Here is an 18,750-nt window from a genome sequence, read left to right as displayed (position 1 = left end):
TACGGAGCTAGAAATAATAAAATACCTACTATAAATGGCAAGTTAACCAGATGCTCAGAATAGATAGTGATGGGAAACCTGTATATGGGATTTTGAGTAATTGCAAGTGTTTGTTCAGCACTTCCTATCAAGGCCTTCGTACTAAGCTACATCCCTGTCCATTTCTAAAAATTTTGGAAGCAGCAGCAGAGGCTCTAAAGCAGGCAAGAACTTCGTTGTGAACTGAATTGTAATGATTAAAAGAATGGCCCGTGTAATACAGTCCCACTCTCCTAAAGTAGATTCTAATTTAGTGATTCTTAATTTGGAGGGATTATAATTTCCTTTGCATATACAGTGAGAGCTATGATGTCTTTTCCAGTTTTGTTGCATTTTGTTTGTTTTTAGGAGGGTAAAAAAATTTTGCCTAGGGCCAGGGATTTAGCTCAGTGGTTTCGCCACCTGCTGCGCAAGCGCAAGGACCCGAGTTCGAACTCCGGTACCAAAAAAAAAAAAAAAGGCTTTGCCAGGGTTTTAGCTCAGTGGTTCCACCACCTGCCCCGCAAGCTCAAGGACCCGAGTTTGATCCCCGGTACCAAAAAAAAAAAAATTTTGCCTGAGCTGGACTTGATGGCCCAAGCTTATAATCCCAGCACTTGGGAGGCTGAGGCAGGGGGATCACTGCAAGTTTGAGGCCAGCCTGGGCTACATAGTGAGTTCAAGGCCAGCCTGAACTACATAGGGAAACCTTGTCTCAAAAAAAAATTTTTTTTTTTTTTTTGGTACTGGGGAAACCACTGAGCTAAATCCCCAGCCCCCAATTTTTTTTTTTTCCTGGACTGTCATGACACCTGACCACTGACCTAGGGAAACAATCCTGATTTAATTTCTTTTCAGTTCATTACTACCCCTCTTAGTTCAGGATCTTTCTCCAGTCTGAATTTTTTGGGATAATCTCGTTTATTTCCATCCACTCCTCCTCTTTTTTAAGTTTATCCTTTATATTATAAATAGCATTATTTATGACGTTGCTTTAATACTTCATTATGAAGGGGATGGGGATTTAGCTCAGAGGCATAGTGCCTGCCTGGCAAGCACGAGGTCGTGAGTTCGATGTATTTCATTATGAAGAATTTCAAACATATACATGAATAATGCAGTATTGTGATCCACCACAATCTGTAACTCATTTTAAATAGTGACCAGTGTTGTTTTACCTGTACTTTTATCCACTGCTCCTCATCCCAAACTACAGTGGTACCTCAGTTCACGAACTTAATTCTTTCCATGATTCATATGCTTGCAGTTGGGCTGTGACCAGAATCATGGAAAGAATTGTTTGTGAACTGAGGTACCACTGTGCTGTAATTTGAAGCAAATCTCAGAATCATATAATTTCATCCATGAATATTTCAGTACATACCTAAAAGATAACCACTTTGAAAGCCAACTGAAGTATTTTATACCTCATTGTTAAGACATAGCAGTTTTTTAATATTACCCAACATTCATGTTCAAATTTCCCATTTTTTTTCATTTCTACTTGAACAGTTTGCTTGAATCAGGATCCAAATAACATTGTGATTGGGACCCTCTCCATCTTTATCTTTTTTTTTTTGTTGAAGAAATCAGGCCAAGGTTCCTTTAGAGGTTCCCAGAGTCTGGGTTTACTGAGCACTTCCCTGTTGTTTAACATGTGTTTGTATTCCTGAAAACTTAATTTGTTGAATCTAGATTCTTCATCAGAATTGGTTTATTTTCAGGTTGAGGATTTAGCTCAGTGGTTCCACCGCCTGCCTTGAAAGTGCAAGGTCCTGAGTTCAATCCCCGGTACCAATAAAAAAAGGTTTATTTTCTTCTTTTGCGGGGTGGGGTGGGTGGGTGGGGGGCTGTGGAGACAAGACAGTTTTCCAGGTGATGATGTGCTCTATTGGAAGGTACATAACAGTGGTTGTCTTGTGATAGTAGCAACTGTTTGATGTCAGTGCTTAGGGATATCCATTCATTAGGACCACCCACAGTTTAAAAAATCTTCAGATGCTGGGTGTGGTGGTCCATACCTATAATCCCAGCATTTGGGAAGCTGAGGTGAGAAGATTGGACTATATGGTGAGACACCATCTCAAAAAACCAAAACAACCAAAGCTAAGATGTAATTTATATAAAAGTCAGCCTTTTAAGGTGTGCATTTCAGTGGTTTTTTAGTGTATTCACTATGTTGTGCTAGACATTACTAATTTCAGAACATTTTCATCACCCTATAAAGGAAACCTGTACCTAGTAAGCAGTTAGTCCCAGTTCCTTCCTTTGATAACCAGTATAATCTCCTTTTGTCTGTGAGATTTGCCTGTTCTGGACATATCTCATAAACAGGATATTATGTGGCATTTTCATTCACTTAGCATGTGTGTTGTACAATATATCAGTACTATATATCTTTATATCTTTTTAGAGTTGAATAATAACTCTATATCTACATCCATGATGGATGTTTGGATGGTTTGCATTTATTGGTATTATTGTGTACAGTATAATGCTGTTACGACCATTTATGTGCCCTTTTCTTTTTTTTTTTTTTTTGGTGGGTTGTGTATTCAGTTCTCTTGGGTATATATCTTGGGTTGAATTACTGGTTCATGTTTAATTTTGAGGAGCCGCCAAACTGTTTGCCCAAGTGGCTATATCATTTTACATTCTTACCAGTAAGATAGGAGGGCCCAGGACTACTTTTTTTATTTAAACCTTTGAATTGTATTTTTATTATTAAATATATTTTATTATTTTCTTTTCTAAAATGCTTTTTCTGTAAATATATTTAAATTTACTTTTGATTCCCAAATGTGTGTCTTGCCTCTCTCAGAGGCATACATTCTCTCCCTTTCCCTATCTCTCATAGACTGCTTTTTAAAGCAGTTGTAGGTTTACAAGGCCAGGTGTGGTGGCACGTGCCTGTAATCCCAGCCCTTAGGAGGCTGATGCCCAAAGATCCGAGCGAGTTCTGGGTCAGTCTGGGCTACATAGCAAGTTTAAGGCCAGCCTGGAATACACAGCGAGCCCCTGTCTCAAAAAACAGATTAAAAAAAAGCAGTTTTATGTTTACAGCAGCGTTGAGGGGTTTTGCATAACCTCAACCCCTCAGCCTTTTCCATCAACATCCCCCCTACCTTTGTTACAATTGGTAAACACTGACACTTTATCATCACTTAAATGTCATACATAGTTTATGTTAGGTTTATTCTTTGTCTTGTACATTCTGTGAGTTTTGATAAATGTACACTGACATTTATCCACCTTTATGATATACAGAATAGTTTTTTCTGCCCTAAAAGTCCTGTGTCTCTCCTGTTCTTTCCTCCCTCCAAATCCCTGGCATTGATATTTATTTTTTGCCTCTGTAGTTTTGTCTTTACCAGAATGTCGTGTGGTTAGAATCATATAGTATATAGCCATTTTACGAATATGTATTGAAGGGTCTCTCTCCCTCCCCTCCCCGTTCCCCTCCCCTTCTCTCTCTCTCCCCTTTTTTTTTTCCTTCTGTACTGGAGCATCAAACTCAGGGGTGATCCACTACTGATGTACATCCCCAGCACATTTTTAAAGTTTTCATTTCGAGACAGGATCTTGCTAAGTTGCCCAGGAGGAACTCAAAACTTGTGATTTGCTCACCTCAGCCTTCCTAAGTGTTAGGATTACAGGAATATGCCACCATGCCCAGTTTCCTCTCTTTTTTGTGGCCTGATCATTTCTTTTCAGAGCCCAGTAATATTCTGTTATGAATGGACCATAGTTCATTCACTTTGGTTCCATGTTTTGGCAGTTCATATATGAAGCTGCTGTAAGCATTTGTATTCCAGGTTTTTGTGTGGTTGTAAGCTTTCAAGTAATTTGGGTAAATACCAAGGAACTTGATTGCTGGATCATATGATAAGAGTATGCTTAGTTTTGTCTGAAATTCCCAGACTGTCTTTCAGAGTGGCTATACTATTTTGTATTTCAACCAGCAATCAGTGTCTTTTGAAGTCCATACTCAATTTGGAGTAGCTAGTGTTTAGATTTTGCCGTTTCTGATAAGTGTGTAGTGCTATCTGGATGTTTTAATTTACCTTTTCCTAATGAACATGTTGAGCATCTTTTTTTATGCTTGCTTACTTACTTGCTTTAGTGAGTGTTCTGTTTACAAATTCTGCCCATCTTAAAATTGTTTTCTCTGTATCTCCTTCCTCCTGAGATTATTTTTGAGTGGGATAATGTTAGGTAATATTTCAGTCATTTATAAGTAAGTATTCATTAAATAGCAGTCAATTATTTTTCTTTCTGGCACTGGGGTTCGAATTCAGGGCCTTGTGCTTGCCAGGCAGGTGTGGTGCCCCTGAGCTATTCCCCCAGTCCACAGTCAAGTGTTTTTTGTTCCTTCAATACCTGTTACATATTTACCTTTACAATACTCTTTAATGTCTTAATCTAAAGGAATGATTAATTGAAATATCACTTTGCTTTTGGGCCTCCTTTCAGTGAAGCCACAAAAAGCAATGATTAAATAAATTGCTAATTGTAAGAATGAGATCTGTAATGGCTCCCAAACCTAATCAATCATCATAATCACTTACAATGCTTAAAAAATACAGATTTTTAGATTTCATTGTTGGTCATTGTGATTAAGCAGCCTGAAGTGAAATCTGTGTTTTTAAAATGCTTGCCTGACAATTGTGATTACCACCTAGTTCTGTAAACTAAGAAGCTGCATGGCCAAAGAATGTGTGTGTGTGTGTGTGTGTGTGTGTGCGTGTGTGCGCGCGCGCGTGTATGTTTTGCTGGGGAGCCAAGGCAGGACCTCATGAATACTGAGCAAGTACTCTACCATTGAGCTGCATACAACGTTAAAAAAAAATTTTTTTTTTTGCAGTACCGAGAATTGAACTCTGGTCCTTGTGCTTACCAGGGAGGCACGGTGCCACTGAGCTTTTTAAATTTTTTAATGCCGGGCGTGGTGGCACATGGCTGAGGCAGAGGATCGTGGTGAGTTTGAGGCCAGCCTGGGCTATATTGTAAGATCCTGTCTCAAAAAAAAAAAAAATTGAGAGAGGGCCTTGCTCAGATTCTTAGCTTAGCTTCTAGCTTCCTCCTGTCTCTGGAATAGCTGGTATTACACCTGGGTAAATCACTTCCTCTGTGTGTGTGTGTGTGTGTGTGTGTGTGTGAGAGAGAGAGATTCTACCTAGGACTTCACTCATGCTAGGCAAGCTTTCTACACAGGGCTACACTCCCAGCCCACTCATACTGATTAGTATTTTAAATTTCAGCAAATTTATCATTTCTTTCTTTATGATTGATGATTTGCACTGCACATGCTTGTATTGTTGCACTTTTATTTTCATCATTTTTAAATTTTCTCTTTCCTGGTGCAGTGAAACCACTTGTTAACAGGAACTCACTGATTCTCAATATGCTAGGACTTTCTTTTGGATTTTTTTTTTTTTGTACCAGGGATCGAACTCCGGACCTTGTGCTTGTGAGGCAGGCAGTGAAACCACTGAGCTAAATACCAGGCCCATGTTCGGTTTAATTGAAACGTGCTATAGTGTTTGATTACTTAGATGAAAGCATTAGAGAACTGTTAGTAACACTTGTTAACATTTAATGAGTATTTTCTCCACACGAATTATTCTAATTTTCACATCCATCCTATGTCATAAGTAACTTATTTTTATTTTAGAAAGAAACATTGACAGGAAGTTAAGTAACTTCACTCACCATTAAACAGTTAGTAAGAAAACCAGGAGCTGGTGATGTTTTTGAATGTGTAGTCTCAAGGTAATACCCTCTGCTTTGTGTTCACTGGAAGCACCTAGGTGGTGAATTTTAAAGTAATGATTAATGAATAGGCTTAGTATGACAAGATTTAAAAGACCAGAGATGCAGTAATTATAAATATAGGTTTGTATTGAAATTTTAGGCAATCACTGGACACCCTTTGTAAAAAGATACATAAGAATTCTGAGCCATGTGTGGTGGCACATCTCTGTAATCCCAGCACTTGGCAGGCTGAGGCAGGAGTTCAATGCCAGTTTGAATTTCATAAAGAGACTATATCTCAATAAACTGAAAAACTGATTAAGACATTTTAAACTGTGTATTTTGAATAGGTAATGCATGGTTCAATAATAGTCATACTCATCATACTCTTCTTGCCTGCTCTGAATCCCACAGTGTTAACTAACCATTGGCCACTTTTACTAGTACTTCTTTTTTTTTCTGTGGATAGTTAAAAATATTTGAATCATTTATTTTCCTCTGCTACAACATATAGTAAACTATTTGTCTTTTTTTCACTTGTTTATCATATCTTGGATATTATTTCAGACCTGCTAAATAGAAAGCATCCTCCATTTTAATGACAGCTGCATGGTATTCTGTGTGGATGGCTCATAGATGATTTAACTAGGCCACTGAAACTGGGATGGTTGTGTTAAATTTTCACAAAATGCTTGTAGTTTCTTAAAATTGTGATTTTTGTTCTTTCTTTTCTTTTTTGGTACTGGGGATTGAACTCGGGACCTTGCACTTGCGAGGCTGGCGGCAGCACCACTGAGCTAAATCCCTGGCCCCCTTATTCTTTCTTAAAAGTGTGAGCAACCAGCCTTGCTGCTCCTATTGAATTGCCTTTTTTGTTGCTGCAATTACTAGCAGTTGTACAAAATTTAGAATTTAAAATTTTTGTATACTAGTTTATTATTTCATAGCTTTCATTTAAGTCTGAGATTAGAGGTCATAGGATGCTTTAACTTTGTCGTTGTGTTTTGTTTTGTTTTGTTTTGTTTTAAGATAGGGTGTTGCTATGTATTCTTGTGATCTTTCTGCCTCAGCCTCCAGAGTGCTGGGGTTACAGGTGTGCGCCCACCACACTGGGTTTGAGACGTAGGGATTAACTTAATCCCCTCTTTGTTTTTGCACTCATGTATATGTATATATGTGTGTGTGTATATATATATATATATACACACACACATATATATACACACACACATATATATATATATACATATATACACATTGTGAGAGTGAAGAGCTCGACACATAATAGGTGTTTGCTAAATATTAAGTGTGGTGGTGCACACCTGTAATCCCAGCACTTTGGGAAGCTAAGGCAGGAGGATCACAAGTTGAAGTCTAGCTGGGAAACCTGGGCAATTAGTACTAGCTTAGTGAGACCCTGTTTCAAAAAAAAAAGACTGGGGATGTAAAGTAGCTCAATGTAAAGGCCCTGGGCTTGATCCCCAGTATCATGATCGATTGATCAGTTGATGGATAGATGGATGATTTATACTGCTATTTCTCTGGCAATGTTGAATATTACCTTTTTATTTATACTTGTAGAGAATTTATGAAACTTCTTTCATTTCTCTTTGTATTTCATGATAATGATGAAATTAGTCAAATCATTAGGTTTTACATTACCAGCATGTAAGTAAGTTCCTAACAAGTAGACTGTGATTTTATTTCCCTTTCCTATACTTTTTTCCTGTTTTTCTTGGAGTTATTTGTCTCATTATTTTATTTATTTATTTTGAGGGAGCAGGGTCTTGCTGTATAGTCCGGGTTGGCCTTGAACTCATTAGCCTAGGCTAGCCTTGAATTTGCAGCTATCCTCTTGCCTCAGCCTCCTGAATGCTGGAATTTATAGGCATGCACCACCATGTCCGGCTTGTCTCCTCTTTAAAAGGTGCCTAGTTTTCTGTATGTGTATTGCTATAGTTCCATGAGGTCCTACAACTGCTGGGTTTTTTAAGCTCTCGAACTTATCTCATTATGTACTAGTTCTGCTTGTTATGTGTATGCACAGAGGGAGAGGGACAACTTTCCTTCCAGAGCTTATCCATCTCCTTCCTCTGATCTAGACTTCTTCTTCCCTTTTTTAAAAAAATTCTTTTATTGGTACATTTTAGGTATACATACGTTTACATTTATCATTGGGTGTTTGTACCTGTACATGATGTATCTTAGTTCTTATTTTTTCCCGCATTACCTGTGTACCCTTCACCCCCTCCACCCTTCCCTATTTACATAGATTTCATTTCCATTTTTTTTTCCTTTTCTTATAATTTTTCCTTTCCCTTCTTCCCTTTCCCCTTCGCCTCCTACCACCCCTACACCTTTGGACATTTTCCTATTTCAAATTATCAGTTATTCATTTTAATCCTTATTTACACTTTCAGTTTCTCACACTAGAGAAACTATTTGGTATTTACAGATGTGTGTCCTATTTATTTCACTTAAAAAGTATGACCTCAATATGCATCCATTTAGCTATAAATGTGTCTAGTTTCTGGTTCTTTATGGCTGAGTAGTACTCCATTTTATTAAAAAACCACATCTTCTTTATCCAGTTTCCAGTTGATGGCCACTTGGGCTGTTTCCAAGCTTTAGCTATTACAAACTGTACTGCTATAAACATGGGTACACATATATCGCTGTGATATGATTCTTTTAATTCTTTGGGGAAGATACCCAGCAGGGTGGGTAGTAGCTGGATCAAATGGGACCTGTAGTCCTAGTTCTTTGAATACAGATTTCCTCAGTGGTTGCACCAGTCTGCACTCCCACCAACAATGGAGAAGGGTTCTTTTCTCCCCACTCTCCTGCCAGCATTTGTTATTGGTTGATTTCTTGATAGCAGCCATTCTTTGTGGGGTGAGGTGGAACCTCAGTGTTGTTTTCATCTGCATCTCTCGAATGACCAGTGATGTTGACCATTTTTTCATGTATTTATTTGCTACTTCTACTTCTTTGTCTGAGAAGTGTCTGTTCATTTCAGATGCCCATTTTTGAATTGGGTCTTTGAATTTGAGGGGGGTCTGATTTTTTTCAATTCTTTATATATTCGTGATAGTAGACCTCTGTCTGAGGTACAGCTGCTAAAAATTTTTTCCCACATTGTAGGTTGTCTCTTAGCTCTGTTGGTGGTTTCTCTTGCAGTGCAGAAGCTTTTTAATGAGATGAGATCCCAATTGTTGGTTCTTTGTGATAGCTCCCGTGCTATTGAAGATTTGTTCATAAAGTCTTTTCCTACGCCAATGTCTTCAAGAGTTCTACCTAACTTACCTTCCAGCAAGTTTAGTGTTTCTGTCTTAATATTTAGATCTTTAATCCACTTCGATCTTAGTTTAGGGCATGGTGATAGGTATGGGTCTAGTTTTACTCTTTGGCAGGTTGAAATCCAGTTTTTGCAACACCATTTATTAAACAGGCTATCTTTCCTCCAGTGAGGATGGTTGGCTCCTTTGTCAAAGATGAGGTGGCTGAGTATGTCTGCTAGACTTCTTCTTGAGTTGACTTAAAGAGTTACTGTTTTTGAAACTATTTTTTGCTGTTCTGCCCAGAATCCCTTTTTTACTGGATCCTGTCTTGGCTTATTTTCTTATTTTGTCAAAATACCTTGTCTAATTGATCATAGAGAAATTGGATAGGCAGCAAGTTTTAGGGACGTGAGTCCTTTTAAGTTTGTCTTTTATTCTCACATTTGACTGGTAGTTTGGAAATAAATTTCCTTTAACATTTCGAAGTAATTTTTCTTTGAACTGTCAGTGTTGCTATTGAAGTTTCTTGCTGTTCTCTTTTTCTTTTTGGTATTGTGTGATTTGATTTTTTTTTCTGATAACTTGTTTATCTCATTCTGCAATGTAAAAATGCATAGTATGTCAGGCACAGATCTATTTATTGCATAGATCAGTGTTTCTCGAAAGGGGGGTACTACAGGCATACATGTGTCCCCAGGCATTTCCAAATAGCCCCTGGGGAAGGCAGCACTAAACTTTCTAGAGGTCCCAAGTTCTTAGGGCACTTCTGCTGTAGCTAGAGGATGTTGAGCCACCTGCTGATCTTAAAATTTTCTTTTCTCATTTTTCTTCCTTTTTTGGTCTATTTTGAGATAATTTCTTTTAATTTTTCAGTACTATTATCTGAAACTTGTTTGTAAAAGGATTTTCTTTTGAACTTAAAAAAAATGGTATTCTGAAGGCAGGTATGGTGCCACATGCCAGTAATTCTAACTATGTCTGAGGCAGGAAGATTGTAGATTTAAGACCACCTGGGCAACTTAGTGAGACCCTGTCTCAAAATTTAAAAGGGAAGGGTTATAGTTCAATAGTAGAGCACCCTGGGGTTCTGTCAACTCAGCACTGGAAAAAGTATGGAATTTTTTTGACCTTAGTGGAGTTCCTTTCCCTGAACTGTTGGCTTCCTCTGAGTTTATTTCTTTTATTTTTCTTCACATCACATGCTTTCCTCAAATATCATTAATGCCTGGAAGCTGAGTAGGAAGATTGTGAAGTTCCCAACCAGCCTGAACAATTAGGGAGGAGACCTCCTTGTCTCAGAATAAAATTTAAAAAGGGAAACTGTAGATATATCTCAGTGTTAGTGCACTTGCCTAGCATAGGCAAGGCCATGTATTCAGTCTTCATTTTTTTTCCTGTAGAGGAAAACAAAAATTGAGGTACTATAAGGCTACATGGTACTTATGAGCTTTGACTATTTTCTTAAATGGTCAAACTCATTTTTATTTCTATTCTTCACATGGCCTAATTTTTAAGACAGGCAGCAGAACCATTGAGCTAAATATCTGGCCCCGCATGGCCTAATTTTTAAAAGATCATTGAGAGTGATTTTTAAATTGTATCTGCCTTGGTAAGCCCATAGGTTTGCTTTCTTAAATCATTTGTTATTCCTTGTGCTGTCTTTTGTTTTAGGGGCTACCCACAGGGTAATATTTTATCTGCTGGACCTTTAGAGTTTGTTTTCTTCAAGTCTCCTGTGAATAACTGCTTCTCTCTCTCTCTCCTTCATTTGTTTGTTTGTTTTTTGAAACAGGGTCTTGATATGTAGCCCAGACTGGCCCTGAACTTGTGGCAGTCCTCCTGCCTCAGCCTCCCAAGTACTGGGATTACAGTTGTGCACCACCACACACGGCTACAATTCTCTTTCTTACATCTTTATTAGTGTGTGACAAGTTTCTCCCTAGAGTCTTTAAAATTTTTTATATATTTCAGTTTATCAATTTTTTAAATAGTAGTTTTGGTGTGTGGGGGTGGGTGGGGTGGGTGTGTGGTGCCTATATAAGAAACCCTCTCTTTACCAGCAAATTTTTCTTCTAGAAACATTATGGTTCTAGGTTTTGCAATATGTCTATATCCAGCATGGATTAAAATTTTCTTCAATATTTTATAGTGGTAAAATACATACAACATAAAATTACTGTCTTAACCATTTTTAAAGGTACACTTTAGTGGTATTAGATTCAGTACTTCATATACCTGGATTCATTGCAATATTTATCTTTCAGTGAATTAGTGCTAAGTGTTTTCACTTAGCATTAATTCTTCAATGTTCAGACATCCTAGCTAGTGTGTCAGAATTTCCTTTTTCAGGCAGAATAATATTCTGTTGTATTTGTATATCACCTTTTCTTTATGTGTTCACTTGTTGGTGGGAATTTAAGTTGTTTTTACAGTTTAACTATTGTAAATAATGTTGCTGTGAACATAGGTGTATAAATATCTCTTTGAAGCCCTGCTTTCAATTCCTTTGCTATGACTTCTTGTTACTTGATAATGAAATTGAAAAATTCAATGCTTAGGTGATTCTTCTCTTTTTCATCTGCTATAGTCCTTTTCTCAAAATCTAAGTTCAGGTCCTTAAGTTATTTTTAGTTCTGTTAAAATTTTAACACTTTAAAATTCTAAGAATGCATGAATTATTGATGGACAGTTTCACGTGACTACTGATAAAAGGCTGTAACTCCTAGTAAATATACCAGAATTTGAATCTGACTCAGGCATTATTTTCAACACTAGCATCCAAAGTTGCTGGCTACTCTATAAACCTTCAACCCTATCAGATCTGTCTGTGACTCATCATATGTCTTTACCTCCTACCTAACAGGAAATGTATTTGAATCCCATCAGATTGGGGGTTCTTTATATTTTTGCTACCAAATCTATAAATTGTGTATGTGCACATTTCCGTTTCTCAAGCTGCTCTTAAAATGAGAAGGACTTTTCTGTTCTTACAAGGCTTATCAGTAGTATGTTACTTATCAGTGGTATGTGGTTTACTCATTTTATTCAGCACTTACTGTGGCACCAGGCTCTGTAAACAAGGTAAAGCCTTTTCCTTGTTGGAGCTTAAGTTCTGGTGGGTAGAGAAAGAAAATAATGTCAAATGGTGATAAATGCTATAGAGGACAATAAAGCAGAGAAGGTTGATAAGTAGTGGATTGATACCTAAGAGTTACTATTTAAGTAGGATCCCTGGAAATTCTTTTGTTTTCTTGCATCCTCCATTACTGCTTTCTTTTGCATAAATAGGGTATTTTCTGTTGTACCATTTTAACTCTTTTTTTACTTTGTTTTAAAAAAATTTTTCTTAGTGGTTGTCCTGGGAATTGCAGTTAACATCTTAATTTACAACAATGTAGTTTGGATTAGTACCTGTTGAATTACAATCATTTATAAAAATTGGTCATGTAAACCTTCATTCTTTGTTCTTTGTGCTGTTATCTTGCCAATTACATTTATCTATTTATACATAGTCAACAGGTTTCTAATTATTGCTTAGTGGAGTTGTCTTATAAATCTGGAAGAAAAACTTAGCAGAAATACATTTATGCTGTCTTTTATGATTAACTATGAAGTTACCTACACTGGTGCCCTTTAGTTTTTGTGTGGATATGAATTACTGACTGGTGTCCTTACAGCCTGAAAGACTTCCTTTAATACTTCTTTTAGAGAAATTCTACTAGCAGCAAGTTTTTTGAAGTTGTGTTTTATCTGGGAACATTTTAATTTTTCCTTCTTTTTTTTTTTTTTTGGTACCAGGGATCGAACTCGGGACCTTCTGCTTGCAAGAAGGCAGGTGGCAATACCACTGAGCTAAATCCCCAGCCCTTTTCCTTCATTTTTTTTGGTACTGGGGATCGAACTTGGGTCCTTGCGCTTGTGAGGCAGGCGGCCGAACCACTGAGCTAAATCCCTGGCCCCCTTTCCTTCATTTTTGAAAGATAGTTTTGTTGGATGTTGATAATCATTTTTCCTTCAGCACTTTGAATATATCATCTCACTGCCATCATGGTTTCTAATGGGGATTTAGCCATTTATCTTAAGATCTTTTGTCTGCAATGAGTCAGTTCTCATGTTTTTAAGATTTTCTTTTTCATTGGCTTTTGATGTTTTAAGTATGGTATATCTTGGTGTGGATCTCATTGAGTTTATCATACTTTGTAATTCATTCAGCTTCTTAAATGTGTAGGTTAATGTTTTTCATCAAATTTTTGGACAGTTTAGCCAATAATTTCTTCAAATAGTTTTGTTATTTTTACTTCCTTTATTCCCACTTTACATAAATTAGTGTACTTGATGGTATCTTACAGGTTTCTAAGGTTTGTTCATTTTTCTTTTTGTTTCTCAACTATAAAATCTCAGTTGATCTATTTTGAAGTTGGCTGATTCCTTCTTCTGCTTGTTTAATCTGCCGTTAAGCCCCTCTATTGAGTTGTTTTTTGAGACAGGTCTTGTTGTAGTCCAGTCTGGCCTTGAACTCACTGTGTAGCCTAGGGTGGCTTTGAACTTTGCTACAGTCCTCCTGCTTCAGTCTTCTGAGTCCTGGGATTAAAGACATGGACCGTTCTATTAAGTTTTTAATTTCTATTTTACTTCTCAAGTCTAGAATTTCTACTTGGTCCTTTTTCATGGTTATCTTTTTTTTTTTTTTTTTTGGTACCAGGGATTGAATGCAGGACCTCATGTTTGTCAGGCAGGTGCTGTGCTGCTGAGCTAAATCCCCGGCCTTCATAATTCTTAGTCTGAGTTCAGTGTTTTGGCTTCCTTAGAAACTATTTATATTGACTTTGTTTTCCCCTTGTGTATATGCCATATTTGTTTCTTGCATGCCTAGTAATTTTTTGTTGACTAATGAATGGACTTGGTGGAGGGCAGTGCTGGGGAATAGAACCCAACACCTTATACCCAGTGAACAAACTCTGCCACTGAGTTTCACCCTCATACTTCCCCATCTCTGCTCTGTCTCTGCCTCTCTGCCTGTCTTTTTATGTATAAATAATATGGTAACTGGAAATGAAATTCTCCCCCTCCTCAGGATTATTTATTACTATTTGTTTGCTGAACTAATTCTGTATAAAGTCAGTATATTTTGTTGTGTGTGTGGTTACTAAAATCTCTTGAGTTAGTTTAATGATTACACTGTGAATCGGCAGAGAAGCTAATGAGTAAGCAGAGATTTCCTTGGATGCCTAAAACATGAAAGTCTTCCAGTCTTTGCCAAGGGGTCTTAATTGTGTGTTGAGTCATGACTTCAAGTTTAGCTGGCCAGTTTACAATTCTACCTTAGCTTTAATTTCCTGCTTTTTCAGAGCCTCAAGATTGGCTAGAGGTGAGAGTGTAAGAATTTATCTGGTCTTTCTTGAGGAAGTACATAATGCTGTGCATAAGCTTGGCTTTCCAGAATTCCAGAGTATTTTGAAACTTTGAGAGCCTCTTACAGATACCTCATTTCTCAGTGTTTTGAGTATGCTTTTTAGTCTTTTGTTTATCTCAGTATCAACTACCATAGGCAGACCAAGATTTGGGCAGTTGCCTCTAATTGTTTTTGACCAAAGATTCCCACAGAAAAGCCTGCTTGCACTGGATGACTTCAGTGCAGATAAAGGCAGTTTTGCTAATACAGCCTTCTACCACCAGCTCTGAACCGCCAGACAAGTCTTTGGGACTGGAGTTTTGGAGGAACCCCATCTCTGTTCGGTGCTCCCACTAGCGTCTGCTAGCTTTCACTGTTAACTGTGGGCTATTGGTTTTTATGGTGTGGAACTGGGAAGGAATAAAATGGGAATATAGCAAGGTAAAACGCCGTAAGCTTGTTGTACTTATCAAGATTCAACTGTTATTTGTTGAATAAATACTCCTCGGATTGCCTCAATTTTTTGGTTAAGTTGTACAGTTCTGTTATTTTTAATTATTACAATTTTTGGCAGTGTTCTGTGTTACTTTTATATAGGTGTGGATTTCAGAGTTCTTCACTGTGCCATTTTTACTGACCCTCTTCGTTACTGTAAAAGCAAGGATGGAAGAAACACCATTCATTAGTAAAGGATGTGTAAGTTCCTTCTCCAAGCTTAGATACGTCAAAAGATCCAAGGTGTTTTGTGTTCTTTTATGAAATGGTTTGTCAGGAAAGCCCACAAGAAGAGACACAGGAGAGGCTCAAGAAAACAAGGTTTATGATATTCTCAGATTCTACAGACAGGTGGCACAGCATGCCATGCAGGGCCTTCTAGGGGGGTCAGGAGGCAGAAGATGTGAAGGGAAAGAAAGGAAAGAAAGGAAGGGAAGGCAAGGCAAAGCCAGAATCTTTGTTGAGTTTCTACAAAAAAGGTAAGGCAAGTAAAGATAAATAGTTTAGGATTGGCTAGTTTGAATAATTTTGGAGGGCTCTAGGTAGGGATGGTTCCCAGTTGTGTAATACTTGGCACTAGAATGATTAAGGCAATGGAATATTACCACCTGGGGTGTACAAGCCTGATAGAGAAGGTGTGACTTTGGAATGGTTAGTTTCAAAGGCAGGCTCCCTGCTTAGCCCTTGCTCTTTTAAAATAGACTAGCCCATGAGGGGACATCTCCAGCCAGAAAGGTGTTTCAAATATGAAGGAATAATATACCAAAGAAAGAATACATGTACACACTACATTGAGAGTTGAAGATTTTCAAGTTAATAAGCTTGTGTCCTCATTCCATTTATCCGGATTTTAATTCTTTCCTTTTTCATGTGCCAGCCTTAACCTTGCCATAACAAATGTGTCTAGATTGAGAATTTGCCTGACTTTGGCTCTCTGCTACCCTCTCTGTTATGGTTATATCTTTTGTCCTGGTCCTTAGCCTTTTCTGGCCTCTTGCTTCTTAGAGATGAGTGTCTTTTTATTCTACCAAAGAATCTTCTTAGTTTCTCATTTCATTTTTCATTACCTGTTACTCATACTTTTTGTGTTTTTTCAAAGGGTCAATTGCCTTTAGGAACAGCAACCTAATTTCACAGTCCAATACAGAAATTGCCATTTTCCTCCTGTTTCAAAGATACCTAATTCATTCACCTCAGGAGAAGAGGTTGGCAAACTATGGCTTGCAGGCCAAATACATTCCAGAGTATCTGCCTTTATGGTGGCCCTTTTTTTTAAAGAGATGCAAAACAAAACAAAAGAAGCCTATGAAATAGTGCAAAGCCCAGGTAAGATGTTTACTGTGTGGCCCTTTATAGAAAAGATTTGACAGCTTCTACATCCTCTTCCACTAGAAAACTACCTAGTTGACCAGAAGTGAAAGTTTTATCACTTCCACTGTTGCTTCTTGCTGGGGGCTCTCTGTTCTACTAATCACCAGTAATGGGGTTTTCTCTTTGTCACTTGGTGACCCAACTTCACTTGAAAGCCTGCTTCCTAAACCATCCCCTTGTCAGTGCTTGCAAGTTAGGTACCTTAGGGTAGTTAACTGAGACAGCCGTTAGCATGTAAGAACTTTATTAGAGAATCCTGTTGGAATCAAAGAAGGAATAGAGCTGCAATGCAGTATTGACCAGAAACTCAATTGACCCCAGTTAGTAACTTTGTAGCTGGTGTAGCTGTCAGAGTTGTCCTGTTAGGACAAGGGGTAGGGCTATTTGATCCTGTAATCAGTCATTGAATGAAGGCCACTTGGAAAGGCAGCTGAATTTTGCTGAGGCAATTCCTGAAGAGAACCAACAGCTGAGGGCTGTTTTCAAGTAGTGCTCCCAGCAGCTTGGACAATAAATCCTTCATTTCAGAAGGGGGAATATGAGCAGTACCTCACAATATCTGCTATATATATCTTTATATGATTTCTTCTGATTATGATTTACTTATTTTTTTAGTTTTTAAAAATTGTGGCATTTAAAAAACAAATTAGTTTTTCTTATGGAGAATCTGAAACATGATTGAAGTTCTGTGCATCTTAATAAAATAGTTCTTCCTAAGGTGTTTTTGAAAAACACAATGTTTTTGTTTTGATGTGTGTAAATGAGTTGACTTTTATTTTAGTACTAGAAATGTCATCTAATTGAAATGCGTAGCTAGCAGATCTGAAGAAGACATCTACTTCAGCAATCTCATTTCACATGAGAAAGCTGAGAATAAGAAATAAAGGTTTATAAAGCTAGTTAGTGGCAAGGATTGGAATATAGATCTCCAGACATCCAAGCTAGTGCCCTTTTATCAATGCCCATTCTTTCATTTAATTTTTAAATTTTTATTTTTATTAGAATATGTTTGCAGTACATAATGATCACATTTATTATAGGGAGTTGACATCCATACATAACACATCGTAATTCTTACTATATCCCCTTCCCCTCACCTCCCTTCCTTTTTCCTCCATCTCTTGGTAATTAATTTCTTATAATTTCTAAGACAGTTCTAAAACTGAGCAGCTAGACGGTGTGTGTGTTTGTTTGTTTGTTGGTACCTGGGATCGAACTTGGGTCCTTGCGCTTGTGCAGCAGGTGTCAAAACCACTGAGCTAAATCCCCGGCCCCTGTTCGTTTGTTTTTAAATGGCCTGTAGAGTCATATTTTTGCTCCTGGGAACAATATTTAACAATATGCAGATGTTTTAATAACCACCATAATAGTCTACTTCTGGAGTTATATCACTTTAGATAGTTGAATCAAATTTATTTTTAACCTTCCTGGAAGATGATTCCACAGTTAACTTTGGAAACTTCTTCCTAATGACTGAATTATCAGGTAATGGAAACTCTTCACTATTAATTTGCTGACAGGATCATACAGTGAATAAGATTTTTAAATGAAGTCCAGATGCTGTTAGAATTTTAAAATTTGTATTTCAGTGGTGGATTATCTTAAACATATTCTAGATCATTGGTATCATGATTGTCACTTGACTTTGGGGTCAGAACTCGCATTTGTATTTATGTTTGTGATGGTGCAAGCAATACTGGGTTTTTCTTTTTTGTTTGATTTGGTTTTTTGAGATAGGATTTCACCATGTAGTCTATGCTGGCCTTGAACTCACTACATAGTTCAGGCTGGCCTCGATCTCCCATTGATCCTCCTGCCTCAGCCTCCCGAGGGCTGGGATTACAGGTGTGCACCGCCACCCATGCCTGGCTCATTCTTTTAAATATATAACTTGTTATATTTTATTTGGAAGTTTAGTTTTTAGTTTTTTTGGGTTTTTTTGGTTTTATGTTTATATAAGATCTGTATGTATACAGTTTATTTTCAGGTTTATGTTATGTGTTGGCATAGATTTAATTAACCTAAATCCTTTGGATCTAACACTGAACCGGACAGTGCAGTATCCCTGGTCCTGTATCCTTAGATTCTTCTGGGGCATGGCAATGGGAGGAGACAAACGATAAAAGATAAATATAGCTATATTACTGAATTTTTATTAATAAATAAGAATTATTGTTTGGAAATGATTAAAACTGTGATAAGAGGAAAAAGTAATTTGTAGCCCCTGTACAAAGGACACAGAACACATGGTAGAACCTCGTTAATTCAAGGAATGGCACATGTTTAGGCCCAGAGAAGTATGATGCATGGATAGGTGAAGGCCACATTGCCAAAAAACCTGGAAGGTTTTTTTGTTTTGTTTTGTTTTTTGGTAGAGAAGAATAACCAATGTAGGGTTATGAATAAGAGAAATAATAAGGCAGTGTTTGAATATAGGCC

The 18,750-nt window shown here is 37.5% G+C and overlaps 1 protein-coding gene and 1 pseudogene across 7 annotated transcripts in view; both read left to right on the top strand.

Moving 5' to 3' along the window:
* The window catches only part of Strn3 (striatin 3), a 96,248-nt gene that overhangs the window by 6,260 nt on the left and 71,238 nt on the right, over window positions 1-18,750 (top strand). The window lies entirely within an intron of this gene.
* Window positions 1,847-18,750, top strand: part of LOC147822343 (NADH dehydrogenase [ubiquinone] 1 alpha subcomplex assembly factor 4 pseudogene) — a 30,790-nt pseudogene continuing 13,886 nt past the window's right edge. The window contains exon 1 of the transcript XR_015445809.1: window positions 1,847-18,750. This exon is cut by the window's right edge and continues 13,886 nt beyond it. The product of XR_015445809.1 is annotated as an NADH dehydrogenase [ubiquinone] 1 alpha subcomplex assembly factor 4 pseudogene (transcript).

Source organism: Heterocephalus glaber, unplaced genomic scaffold, assembly GCF_053883595.1.
Source record: "Heterocephalus glaber isolate CG9 unplaced genomic scaffold, H.glaber_assembly_v1.0 deba00001662, whole genome shotgun sequence".
Lineage (NCBI taxonomy): Eukaryota > Metazoa > Chordata > Mammalia > Rodentia > Bathyergidae > Heterocephalus > Heterocephalus glaber.
The sequence above is the reverse complement of the archived record's forward strand: the minus strand, read 5'-3'. Positions and strand labels throughout refer to the sequence as shown.